At 31.7% G+C, this 17,051-nt stretch overlaps 1 long non-coding RNA gene and 1 other non-coding gene across 2 annotated transcripts in view; one reads left to right on the top strand and one right to left on the bottom strand.

Annotated features, from left to right (window-relative positions):
• Positions 1-16,039, top strand: part of LOC112470251 — a 133,019-nt gene extending 116,980 nt beyond the window's left edge. The window contains exon 4 of the long non-coding RNA XR_003042892.1: positions 15,604-16,039. This is a non-coding gene — a long non-coding RNA (uncharacterized LOC112470251). The remainder of the gene's footprint in view (positions 1-15,603) is intronic.
• On the bottom strand, positions 3,496-3,602 carry LOC112470434. The gene has a single exon (XR_003043004.1). It is a non-coding gene; the product is annotated as a U6 spliceosomal RNA (small nuclear RNA).
• Positions 16,040-17,051: the final 1,012 nt, after the last annotated feature.

Here is a 17,051-nt window from a genome sequence, read left to right as displayed (position 1 = left end):
TTTAATTGGAAATGCTTATAACAGAAGATTTGGACTACATCAGAACTGCTTTAATAATAAGTTTTAAGTTAGGATATTGTTGATCCAACACAGTTTGTCAAGGAAACTTACAGTTATAAATAATGCAATTTTACTCAGCATGGTCCCTCTGCATAATTTTCTCTAGGAACTGGAGATTGCATGGGGTAGGTGAAGATTCTGGGGAGACCTTCTTTGGGAGCATGAACACAGCAGAATGAGATACTTCAATATCTGGAAAAAAAAGCTCAATAGAATTGAGCATCTTTCCTCTTCCTCAGAACATACATTTAGTCAATACTAAAATGCTATAATTTCTGACACACAAACTTGAAAGCACTTTGGGTCTGCTATTTTTCTGCTCAGAATTAACCTCTCCCAATACCTTATAAATATGATGAACTCTTAATTATAGTTTATAATTATTTTAACTTCATAAATACATCCTTTTTCCCTACTTTCCCATAAGATAATCCTCACTCTCCTGTGCCTTAACTATATTTCTGTTATTATGTTTACTACGCTTAACTCTTTAAATATTTATTTCTAACAATAAATTTTAATACCTTTGAGTTTCGGTTTATTGCTTATGGTTTTACATTTGTCGTAGAATTCTTTAAATTTTTGTTAAATTTAATTGAGCTTTGAATTTAATTAAGTCAAAGAGTTGCATATTTTTCCGTGAAACCATCCACCCTCTTTCCTAATTTACTTTTGACCAATGACAGATATTTGAGGGATGGACAGGTTTAAGGGCACACACAGTATTTTGAAATGGAGCAGAACAAAGTTAAATGATCCACAAGGAGATCAATGCTTAGAATTAGATCATAGAAGCATAATACTCAAACCAACAAGCTCACCATCTTGAAGGCTGTAATGAAGCTAGAAATATATTTTCTCTTTCTTTGCTGTGGATTAGCCTTAAGAGATCTTTATTTCCAGACTTATAGAAAATAGGTGCTATGAAAATATGGTCAATTATTATTGGTAAAGTTATTCATCTATTTAGTGGAGTAGGTAAAATAATATTAATAAAATTTAATGTATTTTAGTCAGTAAATAATTCAAAAATTTAGGGAAATAGAAAAAGACTGAAAATAATTTAAAATATAAATTATTTAGAAGAACTCTTTTCTCAGTTTAATAATAAAATCATTAAGTTTAAAATGTTTATAAGTTCATATTATCTTATAATTTGAATTAGTAATGAAAATTCACATAAATAAGAAGTTATGGACCTTTATTCCGTTACATGCTTTCAAGGAAATATAATTCTTTTTACTTACTTGTCAAGAAAATAAACAATTATCTCATAATAGGCTCTTGGTGGAATTAAGATTTCGTGTTATATATTTCACTGAATATTTGTCTTTGTAGAAATAAATTTAAAGTTAGAAGTTTTGATTTAGGCTGCTAGTTTTTTCTTAGGTGAATCAAGCTCTGGCCAAAAAATAATAGCATCATGGATATTGAAACTTCGTACAAATGTTTTCTAAATTTGTCAGGTAATTACAATCACTCAAGACACTTGTTATACATGCAGATTATAAATTAAATTTGATGGATTTGTGGGAGCCCAAAGAATCTGTTTCTTTTAAGATAAGAGTCCAGGTGATTCTCTTTTTCCAACATACTTGGGCAACTGCATGTCTATACTATCTTAATAAATTAAAAATTTGGGGAAACCTGCAATGCTTTTGGTCATTCATCACCTTTTCTTTCTCGGGAATATTTACTTTCTTGTCCAGGTTTATCTATAAGGATTAATCATGTCAAACTGCTTTTTTCTTAGCCCATGTTGTTTCCTGCATTTCAAATCTGGGGCCAATGAGTTCCCTCAGTTGACCACATTTGCCATCTGAGCCTACATTTAGTGTCCTCTAGGAAGGATTCCTTGACCTACTGTGCCAATATTTCTCCACCTATTGTACTATAAATCACCTTTGCCTCATATCTACCCTGGTACTTAGCATTCTTCATTGTACTCTTCTCTTTTAAATCTTTCCAATTAGACCATGAGATTCTTGTGGGCAGACAAACTACCAATTACTCTTCATGTTCCCAGACTATTATAAATCTGACCTACGATAGAATATCTAATAAATGTTTAATAAAGGAATGAAGAGTATCAATGGTTTGGATTCTATCTTTACAATTTTAAATCTCTAAACATATGATGCTTTTAGAGACCGTGTCTTTTTTTTCCCTCTCAGTGTTCCATCTATATGAATAGTTGTCATTGCTAGTTTTACATTAATAGCTAAAGATCATTAATAAAAACATTTAATTAACTGGTATAAAAATATCAAAATAATACAGATATGTGCAAATAATATAAGGTAACATAAGTTAAAAGTAAGCCTTCCTTACCATCTCCAACTCATGATAGATAATGACTACTATTTTCTTGTTTGTATTTCTAAAAATGTTAATATGCATAAAGCCCATATATGTAGATATAAACATTTTATACATATTCATTTATGCAGAAATACACAGACTTTTATACATATATGTTTGTTTTTGTGTATACTTTTATACAAATATGTTAATACTAATATCTTAGAGAAAATTTCATATCAGTTTATATAAATCCACCTCCTTTCTATTGGCTATATATTATTCTATTTTGTGTATGTATCATGATATAGTTAATTAATCCTCTCCTACTGGGTATTCAAGTGTTTTCATTTTTTCTCATTATAAACAGTACTAGAATGACTACTCTTACATATAAATCTCTGTGCAATGAAGAATTTTTCTGATTAAAGTAATATGGATTTTGGATAGGTATTTCTGAATTAACCTTAGGAAAGACTGTTATAATTTATACTCCCATCAAGGAGAAGAGAATGTCTATTTCTCCACAACCTCACTAATTTTGTATTATTCAATTTATATCTGGGTGATCTCATGTATTTTAATTATCATTTTTTTACATATGGGTGAACAAGAGTATCTTGACAAGTATATTAAGGGTTTGTATTTCTGCAGCACATTGGTTCTGTGTCTTCTTCTACCTTAGACACTATTATATCTTAGTTTTCTTCTGCTCTAAAACTCTCTCAAAGTTTATTATTTCACGTTTTTAACCTTTAGTTCTCTCTCAATTTCTGAAACTATAGTTTTCATACCCTATTTATCTTTCAATAACACCAAACTGTTCTTTAACATTCGACTATTAGAAGCATACATTGATGCTTATGTATGTTTTTCAGGTTTGTGTCAGTTTTTTTGGTTTTGCCATGATACCCAGTTTATTAGAAAGTATTTAAGACTTACATAAACTTATTTTTTTCAATACTTACAATTAAATGACATGCCAACAGTAAACATTTCCTATAGATTTTGTTTGTTAATATCTCCCTTCCTTGAATTAATAATATTTATTACCTAGTCAACAATTTCAGAAAAAAAAAAACTTTTAAAGTTAAGAAAAGTTCTAAATTTGAGGTATACAAAGGCTATTCTTTTAAAAATTTGGAACTCTTCCTGAATTTGCTTGTCATCCTTGCTCAGGGTCCAGGCTAATCTTCTTCTTATCATTCTACTGTTAGTAAACGTGCTGTCAAAACTAGCATTAATTTTTCTGACCGTAGATTTGTCTATACTAGTATACCTGAGTTTGTATGTGAGTACATGTATGTGTCATTGAATATTTGACTTGTTTTACTTCTACCTTAGTGATTTACCTGTTCTGGAGCTGCACTGGATGAAAAGCACTGAAGTAATTTACATTATGTTTTGTGTATTCTCCAAGTCTTTAGAATATTTTATCTATTATTATACATCTAAAATAATAAAGATAAAAATATAAAGTGATAAAGATAAACTGGAAATAAACTTTAATTACCCTAGAATTGTGATAATTTTTTAACATTTAACACTACATGTATCTAATAGATAGCTCTATCATAAGTTTAGCATGTTTTTTATCATCTTACTTTTAAAAATCTATTTTTATATTTTATGTAGGTATCATGATATAGTTAATTAATATAATTAATATATTAATTGTACTAATAATATAATTAATTAACATAATTATATATAGTTAATAAACATATGCATGTTAAAACATTGTGCTCATATATTAGCTTCCTTTAAACTATAGTTGAAAGGAAATATTTACGTTTGTTACATTTTGTATGAGCCTCTCCCCTCCTCTCCTTGTCCCCTCTCCCTCTCTTTCTCTAAGGAAGGCAGAAATAGAAGCAAGAGGAGAAATGTAATTGACCTGTTGACCAGGTTGTTCTGTTTGGTGAGGCTGTCCCACATGACCCTTGTGAGGTTTACAGTAAAAGCCAAGCAGAGGTCTGGAGGAGAGGGACTAACAGTGTTAGGATCAAAGGCCTAATTGTCTGTTTTCTTGAAGTTAGGGTTATTGGCAGCTGCCATTATACCATCCATGCTGCTGTCACCCAGCACAGCCAACCAGCATGCACTAATTGCAGTGGCCTTTTCATCAAGTAAGATCATCCCACTAAACACAAAGAGCTGTCTTTCCATTAGCACAGACAGTAGCCAGCTAGATCAGCTGGGCTCCTCGAGTATGATTGGACTGTCATATTGTTATGATTTGTTCAAGTTTAGAGCATTTAGCAGATACCCTTTGCACCTCTCTTTGTACCTGAATACTATAACCTGACTGCCCCTATCATTTAAGAGGGTACTATAGCTTTTCAAAGTTCAGCAGCACACAATTGCAGGCAGGCAACTGGTTTCTGACAAGAGATCAATACTGTCCTTCCAAACGCTGGAGTCAAGCTGCTGGGTCTGTCAGAGGGATGTGTGCTGTAATTGGATCATGGATGCTGCGAGTCATCTGAGTTTCCCTTCAGCACTGTCACAGCTGTCAGATGTCATCCCTTTGTACAGCTGTCACTGCAGGAGGGTTGGGGCTCTTTTTCCGTTCTAACCCAATGCAAATGTCCACTTAGCAGATGAATATTGAAGATATTAGACACTTCTTTATGCCTTTATGCAAAATAAAGATCTGTGTCATCTGTGAATTTCATGGAAATAAGTTGCAATTTATTCACTGTGAGAAAAGTGAAGTGAAGCCTGTAAAAATGAGAAATTATTTGGTTCAGGCTATTAAAAAAAGGAATATTTTACAGAATAAACAATAATATGCAGATATTTTTCTTTAGATGGAAAAAACTTTTATTTTGCGGTATTTAGAATGGTCACCTGATATTTAGAAAGGATTTAAAAATATATATATATATATCTTTTGTTTCACTCATATTCTTAAAAGGCACATCTTGAATAGATTTATGTCCTTTGAAATCATTAAAATGTATTGAAAAATATATATGTAATACCTATTTTAAATTAGCAATATGATACAACTTAAGGAACTGAGTTATATTTAAAATTAAGTCGAGTCTCAAGAAAGTTTTTAAGACAGAGAGAACACTCTTAGTAAAAATGAGTATAATATTTTAGTCACAAAATCTTTTTTATCTGAGTTATCACAAATGAAATAGAAAGACATGTCCCTAGTTGGCAAAATAATTATATAACCAATGAGTAACTATTAATTTTAGTTCATTTCCCTTTTGTTTAAATTAAGAAAAAAAACATTCAAATATAAATGCATCTTATTTTATTGTACTTATGCTTATAACACTATATTTTAGAAGTAATAAATGGTTAAATTCTGAAATTATACAACTTAAGTCATGTATATTTGCAACATATAATAAAAATAAAGAGATGCCATCAATGTGGCTTTGGCAATTATAGTCTTAATTCAGGAATTTTATAATATTGAGATGAATCCATGAATTTCTCTTATATATATATTTTTTATTTTACCATTTTCTTTTCGTCTCCCTAAACTGATGTCAGAATCATTTTTAGATGACCGACAGGGTAATTTTGATCTGGGTGGCTAACTTCCTTTTTCTTGAGGTCCAGACCACACACCACCTTCTTTGTCAAACAGGCAGCTTGCACCAGCCCCACTGACAGAGTAGCATGAACCTTATTTTCCAATATCTAACCTTAGCGTCCTATCATCCACCAGGGAACTCACTGGGTCAGCTCCTCAAATATCCAAACTTTTTGTCTCCAGCTGGCATTATGAGGTGACCTCACCTCACTTGTGGTGGCTCAAGTTTTTGGAGCCTAAAATTAGTGACTGTCAAAATCAATACATAGACATTTGGCCCACATTGTAGGAAAGGGCAGTAGGAAACAAATATAACCAATGTTTTCATTTAAAAGATGATATTCTTAAAACAATTATAAAATATGCTAATCAGGATAAGAAGGATTGCATTACCCATTGCCTCAGTTAGCATTTATCTCTCAATGTGATTTTACTTTTACGAGAAGCTAGATAAAAATCTTATGGAAATTAAAATGGTTTACTCCTTTGAAACAAATTATTTAGCAATTAAATCTTAGTTGACTATCACTGGCATAATAAAATAGTCTTCAATAGTTACTTAAGCAGAAAACATAGAAATGAAGTAAAAATTTTAAACTTAGTTTCTTAAGGTTATTCTTCTGTGATAACTGTGAACTTTATATGCAACTCCAGTGACTCAAGTAGGCACTCTTCCTTTTTTTTCTTCATGGTTTATTGGCTAATTACATCAGAGATCCAAAACAGTCTTTTTTACATTTGCATTAATAAGGGTGTCACATGACCACGTTGAAGTAGAAGTATACATCAAAGGTAGATTAAAGGTTGGTTAAGCATCAAACCATGTTCCATATGTAAATTTATAGCAATGATGTGCTGCAGAAAGATAGCTTATCCTCTATTTCTCTGCTACTAAATAAAATTAAAAATTCACAACTCTGTTTTATGGGATTTTAAATGAATTTGATCTCTCTTTTGGGCAGGGCAAATAAGTGTTTTGTGATGTATTATTTTATAAAAAAAAAAAGACCATCGTTCTGGCTCATTTAATTTTGCGAGTGAATGATCTAAGATTAACTACAGACTAGTCAGTGCAGTTTAAAAGCTGAAAGCAATTTTCAGCCATAGATGGTAATGCCACATTCAGTCCACAACCGAATGACTCTAAATGACTAAGCTTCGAGGTCTTTGTATATGACCACAGGGCCTGATAAAGCCATAGGAACACAGTAAAAGCACAAAAATAGTTCCAATTTATTTGGTGCCATCACCTTAATGAGATTAATACAGACGTGTTCATGTGCCTAATTGGTGATTTTGTTTTAACTAGTAATGAAGGATTAAAACTTCAGGCAACAGGCTGCTTGCTGGAAAGAGAATTTGAGGGGGAAACGCTTTTAATTATAAAAGAAAGCCAGTGAAATACAAGACTGCAAAGTTAATAATAATTCTTTAAAAAAATGAACTGATTAAAATGTGTGCCTGAATTGTTCTTGCCATTTTGTGAGAATGGGTGATCTTTATGAGCAGTGCCACATACAGCTTTTATTTACCAATAGACCTTTTGGCATACAAACATATACAGTACTGTTACTTCTTGAGAAAAAGTATTAAAACTGAAAAACATTGACCCTCAAGCTACTGAGAAATTTAGAGTATGTAATATTTTATTCTAATTTATTTTTTAGTGAGTTACTACAACTGTTTGACCTGTGGCTATATGTCCCGCTAAATCCCACAGCATCCCAGTCAACCAGAGTGTCTTTGCAGAAACGTCACCTACGACTTGCAGTGTAGTTCCTCCCCTCAACCTCTAGTTGTAACCGTTTAAATGCTAACACTATTAAGCATGCTGCCAAAACACAAATATTCAGCCTAAGTCATTAAAATTTAATTATAAGGGGGCAGCTGAGCCCAGTTGGAGTTTTGAATCTGAAAAATATTGTTTTTTTTAAACTAATAAAATAAGAATTACTCAACGAAACCTATCAGCATCTGTCTCTACCAGCCCAGTGAACTATGCTTAACTAAAATTACAGGTTTTATCACAGTTCGACATGTCCACAGTCCTCCCGTTAAAACATATTTTGATTATTACTCACCTAGCATAACCATAAAACAGACCATCGTTTTATCTTGTCGTTGTTGGTGGTGAGTTGTAAAACTTGTATGGGTATACATGTCTGTGCCAGCATGTTAGTTTTGTCTTTCAGAACAAATAGTGAAATAAAGGAAGTATAGCCCTCTACTGCCAACTGAATAAAACAATATTATCTAGGTTATTACTTTTTCCCAGAAACTTTGCCAAATGCTAAGGTGTCTTTTTGATTAGTGAAAAAGCTCTGAAATGCAAGAATTTGGTCTTTGATGTTCTATTATGAACCACTTTAAAAGGACTCTGGGTAGTGATACTGTGCAGTGTAAGATGCTACCTTCCCAGAGAATGAAGACAAAAATATATTTTACATTTCTTGTCAGATTGAACTTTAAGACATCCTGACTGCTTTCTCCATAATTTAAACATCACAGCCCAAATGGCAACATGCTTTGTTCAGTTCCAGTTGTGTGGAGTTTTAGTGCTTCATCGATTCAGAAGAAGGCTGAGGCTGGCACGGGGAGCAGGGCGACAGAATCACACTCTCACTGCAGCATGTCAAGCCATTATATCTGGGCCCAGAATGTCACTGTGGTCTCAATGGTTCGTCAGCTGAAGGATATGGTTAACAAATGTAAAACCAAACTTCAGAGGAGCTGGTTTTCTGTGCTAAGTGATCTGTATTCCCTCTGAATTTACTTTCCCCTAACCCCGTGAAATTAACAGTACTTTCTGACATTCGACCCCCTGACCTCACACATAATAAGAATTTAAAAAGCACCATGCATGAGTGTGTCTCTGTAATGCAAAACTGGAAAAAATGACCATGTCACAGTTTTATTATACAAAACCTTCTCAATCTCCATTGCATGCTTCATATATGAGTGCTCAGTTTAAAGTTATTATAAAGAAAAACACAATTTTAAGAGTAATAATTCACTGCTCGTGACTTTTATAGACAATAAATTGTAGCAAATACATATTGCTACCAAAAAGCTTTGTACTCCATTAATGCAGATATTTACCAAGATAAGTGTTAAAAATAGTCCGCTGGAAGACTCTGATGGTTCAAAGGAAGGAGCTTCAGGGGAGCCGGTTGCCAAGGGTGCAAGTGCATGCACAATGTGTAGGTCTCAAGGTTTAAGAGGCAGAAGCAGGAAAGTGTTATGTGGAAATGATTTTGTGTTATCAGGCTCAGGGGATGACAGCATACAAGAGTAAGAACAAGGTGCTATGTGGCTTTTTCTTCACTGTGAAGTAAAGATTGGCAGCTGGAAGTAAGGCTTACAGACAGACCTGCACACAGGACCTCTTCACCTAGGACTCATAATCACTACTCAAAGGAAAATGCATTTACCAGGGAAAAGCGGCTGTAGCCATCAGAAGTGTGCTTAAAACACCACTTAAATATCACTTTATACGCTATTACTTGCAAACTGTGGCTTCGTATTAAATTATACTTGCATAGGATTTTGCTTAGGTGCTGATAATGCTTTTGAGGTTGCATTGGTGAAGAAGAATTTAGGCTGCTTTACAAGAGACGTGACCAGAATATTCCATGCAGCTGACAGTGACAGGGTGAAAAATTGCAGAACTGTACTTTCTTTCCTCATATAGATTGTAATTTTAATTGTCATTGTGGCCCTTCTGTTTTAATTATGGGACTTCTTTGATATATACCAGGACATCGTATTGCATGAAAATATGGTGCTATAATAGTCTCTTTATAATTAATGACCACATGTAGATATTGGTGCATAAAAGGGAAGGAATAAATGAACAATTTATTTAACTAGGTTTTGGATTTCTTTCTGTCTTCCAGTGAATATGAAATGATCCTAGGGCTTCTGAGAATGTTTGATGTAAGAACTGCACAGAATATCTAATAAAATCACTTCAAGCCAGATTACAAAACATATTATGTTTTAAAATGTTCTGCCCACAAATGGTAAAATTAATCTATTTACCATATTATTCTTTTAACATTTCATCTTAAACAAAGAACCTTTTAAATTTATTTCAAGTATATTTTAAATGTGTCTTCTTAGACAGATTTTGCTTGTGATGTAACTAATTTTTACAGGTAAAATGAGGATTCAGGAATCAGACTTTTGAAGTTTAATTTATCAAACTGCAAAAAAAAAGTCTGAATTTTTGCTTTCAAAATATGAAAGATCTGTGTTGCATTTTTTTCTTCAGGAAGAATAAATTTTTCTCAGTGACTATTATTAAAAAAACAGAAGCTGTTTTTCTACAAATCACAAAGAAATAGTCTATTCATAGACAATTTACAGCCCCGGAAAAATGAGAAGAGGAAACAAAAAATACAACAAAAGCTTAACATTGTTCTGAAACTATTACATAACAAGCTTACTATATAGAACACTGTGACATAAGTATGCTGGGCTCATATACATTCAAGAGAGCCAGATCTCTATGGATTTCTAGAAAGCAGACCTGTTTGTCCAGGGTCTGTCACTGTAAAACAAGAAAATGCCCCCTGACAAGCTTCTGCTAATTTTATTGTGGCACGGAGTCCTATGCATACATCCTCTACAGTATGACTGCAGTTCAATTGCAGAGCACAGTGAAATTGGATCGGCAGAGACAGGGACTACCCTGGGGTCAGCTGTGACCATGCCACTTCCATGTGATGTCTAGTTGAGGTGATGGTGTGTAAATAAACGTAGAGAATTGCAAATCTTGTCATGGCCACGCAGAACAGCTCAAGCATTTAAAGATGGTTGCCCGCAAACCTAACTGGAAGGTAGTTGCTCTGTGTGGTGGCTGAGGAAATACTCAGTTCCTTGCCGTAGTCTTCTTCTTGACATATCTGAAAGTACTGACCCAGCGTTATGTTGCTGAAGGGATTAATCATTAAATTGTTTTTCATCGTAGTGGAAAAATAAAGAAACAAACTAATCATGTTTAAATATTGTGCTCTTAAAGCTATTGTGCTAATACCGTAGACACTTTTTATTTATATTATCCTACTTTGACTGATTGATTAATTTTTTTAAACGAGGTGAAACATCTTAATGTCCTACTGTTTATTGAATTTGGCACATTAAAGTTCTATGAGTTCTTGTCATTATTATGAACTTTCCTAATGTTAGAAAATAAAATATTATAGAATTCACATTTTCTGCTTACGAATCTAATTTTATTTAAATACTACTTGGAGTATTCATTAAAATATACTTAGGTTTTCCTACCTTCAACCAATAAGATGTATTTTTTACCAGTTTTGCATTTACACTTATCTGTTTTTCTGTTACTTTTCCCACATGACAATTACCTTTCATTACAAATTTATAAAATCATTTACATTTTAGCAGTTTAAATGTTTCTGCTGACATTTTGTAACTATTACCCTCTTCTAGAATGGCATATGTTCAGGCAGTTAATAAAAAATTAAATGGAATAGCACTAGACAAGGTGAAGCTTTGTATCAGACTGTTCTCCACATTTCTGAAAATACCATCTTTGTGTTGCAAACTGTGAAGTGAGGTTAGGGCTGTGCCAATATGTGTATTTGTCACAACTGTCACAGAGACTGCGAATTAGCCAATCACACAGTCCTTAATTAGACAGTTATATTTTGCTTTTTAGAAATTGTCCTCATGTAAAATGGTGTCTAAAATTCAAGGAAAGTGCTGAGAGCTAAGAGGGCAAAAAATGCCAGCAGAAAAACACTTTCATATTTTTAAAGAAGATTTATTAACTGCTGCATGATTTCTTAAATATAAAAATAAAATATACAATATAAAAGAAATTTTATAAATTTAGCAGGTAAAAAAAGTATTGTCGAAGAATTGTTGTAACAACCATAGACTGAATTAAACATTACCATGTTGTAGTATGTTTTCAAATGGATTTGAAATTATAAATTAAAAACATCCACAAAATTATTATTCAAACAGTGAAGATATCATAGATGCTTTAAAATTTTTTAAATATGTTCATGATTGTGACATTGCTTCATTTTAAAATTTTATTTAAATTATAAATACTGAAAGTAAATTGTATATTTTTGTAAAAAAATATTTATGCTTTTACATATTTCTTAAATTCTAGAAACACCTATATAGCATAATTCTATATATTTTTTTAAGAAAATAAATTTAGGTTTTTTTATCCTCAAAGTAAAATATATCGAACACCTTGCCATATTTTAAAGCAAGCTTTTAACTTTGATAATATGTTTATACACAATTATAAAATTTCATGGAAAATGAAGCAGACAAAAATATATTAGTAAAATGTGTCTGTGCAGTTATTTTATCTTTATATGTATTTTCCTTGTCTGTGAAAATGCACACTAATATATGCTTTTCTGATGTTATTTCTATCTATTTTCACATTTTGAAAACTGGAAATTAAAATTACATTTATCTTTTAAGTAATAAATCACCAACACACTCAGTAATATTTGTCAGCAATATTGCCTTTAGATAAAATGGATGACTTTTATAACCTTGCATATACGTAAAAGTAAATCAGCATGATTTTTAAAATGTGTAAAACTTATTACAACTCTCTTTCTTTTATATGATTTTTGAGGTTTTAAGGTTTTTAGCTAATTCCTACCAGAGTGGAAGCATTTTGGATTCCTAGAACCTAAAGGAGGGAAGTCCTAAAAATTCCTAATCAATTAAAGCTACACAATATTACAAAATTAACAATCAACTCTAATTTAAGTGAAATAAATTTGGCTTATTTGTTTGTTTCTTTTCAACAGTGGAAATTTCATGTATTTTGTGAGTAAAGAATATCTAATTTGGGGTAACTTGCATGGTTCATCTCATTTTAATTCTTTATTCAATAGGCATATCATAGAAGTTTTAACAGTCATAGCAGATTAACCTTGCCTGTGCTTTTGGAGGCTAGTCATCTGATGAATTTACATGCAGCTGGATGAAAATGCTATTTGGAGAGAGATTGAGAGTTTATTTGATTAAATCCCTTTCTCCACTACCATGACCTCTTTCTTGTGAAATAATCAGAACTGTTTAGCAAGAATATTCAGGCATTAATAATGAATTGCTTTTGAGCTGGTTTCTTCTGCATGAAACAAACCTATTGGTGTCTTTTCTTTTTTTCTTTTTCTTTTTTAATAGTGTTATATTTAATGAATGCTATGATTAGAAATAGTAAGAAACATATCATTGAGGAGTTTTGTTTTATAATTTGTAAGCCATTTTGCCATTTGTACTACTAATTGCTGTGGTTTCACCTTTCTTTTCTCCCAATGACCATCTCCCCACAATCTGTATAGAGATAACATGTGTTAGGCAGAGCCAAATGTTTCAGTGTGATTGGATGGCAGGAACATGGTTTATCCTCATCGACTCTAAAGACGTCTTTGAGAGTTCACAGAATACTCTGATCTAAAACAGTGCCTTCTTCATGATTCTGTTGTTTGTGTATTTATACTTTTTCCCCCATAGAGCCTTGATTTCTAATGATTTTGTTGCTTAATTTAATTAGTTCAGTTATTTTTTAAAAGCAATTATTAGATCACATTTCAGAGAATCCTTGATTTTTAAGAGACTGTAGAGGTCGTCTGATGCAGGGTATTTTTTGGAAAAAGAACATTATTTTCAAGGAGATTAAATTAATTCCCTATCTTGGGGTTGATTCCAAATTCACTCTAGGCCAGGAGAAAAAGAGTGCAAAGTATGGCTGTTTCCCTTATCTACTTAAAATACAGTTGAAAGACAGGATATTTACATGTAATAAAGTCATTAGTAATTAACACTATTAGTAATTAATAGTATTTTAATCAATACTAATTAAAAATTAATTTTAATATAATTAAAACTTATACTCATAGTTACAGATGAATGAGATAGGAAGTTCTTACCCTGAAAGATGCGAGGTAGAATTTATCTTTTCCACATTTCCCTGGAGTATTAGTGGATGAATCTCAGGTTTTGTTTGGCTAAAAAAAAGAAAACAAAAAACAATCGGTCAGTATTTGGAAGCTAAAGTAACTTTCACGAGTAACTCAGACATGAAATAAAGGGAACAAGTGGAAATCTTTGAAATTACAGTGCTATCACTCCTGGCATATTTAATATTCTTGATAGTTGAATTTTTTGGTAGGTAACAGATTTGCTGTATACATATCCTACTGTACTGTCACTGATTATAAAGCTACAATATCTTGTCTTCATACCAAATTAAGTTTCAGTATAATTTGTTTCTTAATAACATGTACTTCACTGTAATATGTAAAATGCTTGGCTTTCATGAACAATTCTATGGAGAAGCTGTACAATGTCTCATTTGCATTTAGCAATTATATTACATTATAATATACTAAGCTACAGAAAGCCTAATCTAACATCATAATTTAAAATAATCCTCAGTGCTTTACAAGTAGGATACAAGTCAGATTACAATAACACATTGTACTATTTCTCTGTTGAGTAAAACAGAATTGGTTCATTATTTTTTTTACCTCAGAAGTATCAAGAAAGATTTAATTCTTTAATAATGAGAATACTATTATATTGAGAAGGAAAGTACATTTAAATTGTTCATAGGTAGATAAAATTTATCTTTCTAGACTATAAATTAGTAATATTTTTTGGATCTAACTATATCATTAATATGTTAAGTTTAGGGGAAAGCTTTTATGGGACTCAAATGACCTGATAGCAGTTCTATTGTAAAAACAAGATGTTTATACTTTTAATTATGGAGTAATGCATAATTGAAAAATTCACATTAAAAATAACAAAAATATTAATTTTATAGTAACATCTATGTATACTCACTCTTAAAGCTTGTGTTTAAATTTAATGTTTAGGATCTTATAAAGATCACATAGCGTCACAAAGCTGATGCTTAACTTGACCATGTGGATGTGAAGGTAGTGTTTTTTAGTACCGAAACATAGATATTTGAAGATTTTTGAAAAAAAATCCATTTAGTTAATATTTGAGCACCTATAGCATGCAATTCACTGTAGGGTCCATGCCAGAAAACATTATCTTTTTGCCACTGTGTTTCATAGCATATATTTTTAGCGATATTTTTCCATATTAATTATAAGAGTAAAGTCAGTGGCATAAAAGAATGAGAACAATAGCACTCAAGAGAAGAAGTTGTATTTAATAGATGATCAGAAAATGCTTCATAGAGAAATTTTTACTTTAGATGAGGCTGAAGTTCAATTTAATTAAACCTAGGAAGCATTTATTATCATCGACCATAAGATTTCTGCTCTGAAGGAGCTTATATTCTAGTTGCAATCAGGACACATTGGAAGGAACAAGAAATTCTAGCTGAGTTACTAGAAGAAGCTTTGTGAAAGAAGTCACATCCAGCCAGATTCTTAGTTAAATAAGAAATAAATGTAGGGAGGGAGAGGCATTCTGAAGTGAATGAAAAACATAAAGAAAGAAAACAGGTATTAGGATGTGAAAAGGCATGTAACTTCTAGGGAGAAGAAACTTGCCAGTGTGGCTGAATTGTGGGAATGTGGAGCTCTGTGATAGCTTACAAAACAAGAATGGGAACAAAGCTTAAAGCACCTTGTATGTCTGATCAGCAGAGTGACATCTGTCCTAATTTATTTTCTATTTTCTTTCTCCTCCAGGAAGAAAACCTGGGCTGTTTTGCAAAAGATCAATTAGAATGAGGGGAGAGAGAAATCAAGAAATTTAACTTCAGATTGGAGAAAGTCAACTGCTGGGAAATAGCTTGAGGGCAATCTTAACTTCTGAAATACTATTATGTCCTTCGTCATGTTTGTGTTTAAGAATTTCCAGCACAATTCTTACTTCGTTTCCATTTAATACACTCTAATAAGAAGTAGACATCATAAGTGAGAAATTAAAACAGCAATCCTTGTACCTAAGAAAATCAACACCTTTCCGTTCCCAAATTATTTATATTAATTATAGGGTAAATTAAATTTCCAGGTTATTGCTCAGTCTCTTCTCTGCTTTATTTCATAAATCTTTATTGAGTAGAGAGTAAGTAGATTTCTTTTTAAGGAGCTATCTTGACTCTTTGGCTCTATCTATGTAATACTAAACAAACCAGAGGTCAATGCTATAAATTTTCTGTGTCAATGAGTAACCACAGCAAATGAAATTAATTTTATCCAAGTTTATATTCTTAAAAAAAAAAATATATATATTTTTATTTCTTTTTCAATAAGCTTTTCTTTACATTTATTCTAAAATCAATAAAAATGTGTCAACATTTAAACATATTTTAAAGAATAATATCTGCTTTAAATACTTCATGTTTATAACAGATATAAATATTTACAATTTAAAACAAAGTCTTTTTATTACTCAGAAAATCTATGAAGCATATTTTAATCATGGAACTAGATAAAGCTGTGACTCTAGAATAATCATATTGGGAGATATGTTTTAATTACTTATTATTTTGTATTATTCTATTGTGTGTAAAAATGTTTGTATCTCTTCTTTGGGTAGTCTACAAGAAAGAGCACAATAGTGGGAGAATGTATCTCCAGAAACTAGCATAAAAAATAAATAAGAGAAATTTTAAAAAGTATATATACTTCCAACAATTGATTTATTTCCTGTTTCTAAATACTTAATGCTAAGTCAACATTGAATTTAATACTAAATTCTAAAGAAGGCTAAAATTCTAGAAATACTTTTCAAGAACAAAGTAGGTGATCTGATTAATGATAAGATAAACCAAGTTCTCTGATGCTTAAAATATTTAAATGTTTAGAAGAATATTTTATCTATAGTGTATTTAACTAGGATGAGGTTGGCCTGACATTTTAATAAATTGCTTTATCTAAAAACTGGATTTTAACTGTATCTTAGAAATTTAACTGACTCAAAGAATCAAAAATGTAATAAAAAGAAGAAAAGCTCCATGATGCCATTACCTTAACCAATCAGCTTTTCTAATAGCATACAGGCTAGCTGATCTAAGCTAGCTAATACAGCATCCCAAATCCTTCCAGCTACAGTTGAAAGTTCAAAGTCAGTGCCACATATTTTGCTTTGTGATAAAAAGTATGCAACATGGTAGATAACTCTCCTGTAGGGG

This window comes from Pteropus alecto, unplaced genomic scaffold, assembly GCF_000325575.1.
Source record: "Pteropus alecto unplaced genomic scaffold, ASM32557v1 scaffold3, whole genome shotgun sequence".
Taxonomy (NCBI): domain Eukaryota; kingdom Metazoa; phylum Chordata; class Mammalia; order Chiroptera; family Pteropodidae; genus Pteropus; species Pteropus alecto.
Note: the sequence above shows the minus strand (reverse complement) of the source record. Positions and strands in the feature narration are given on the sequence as shown.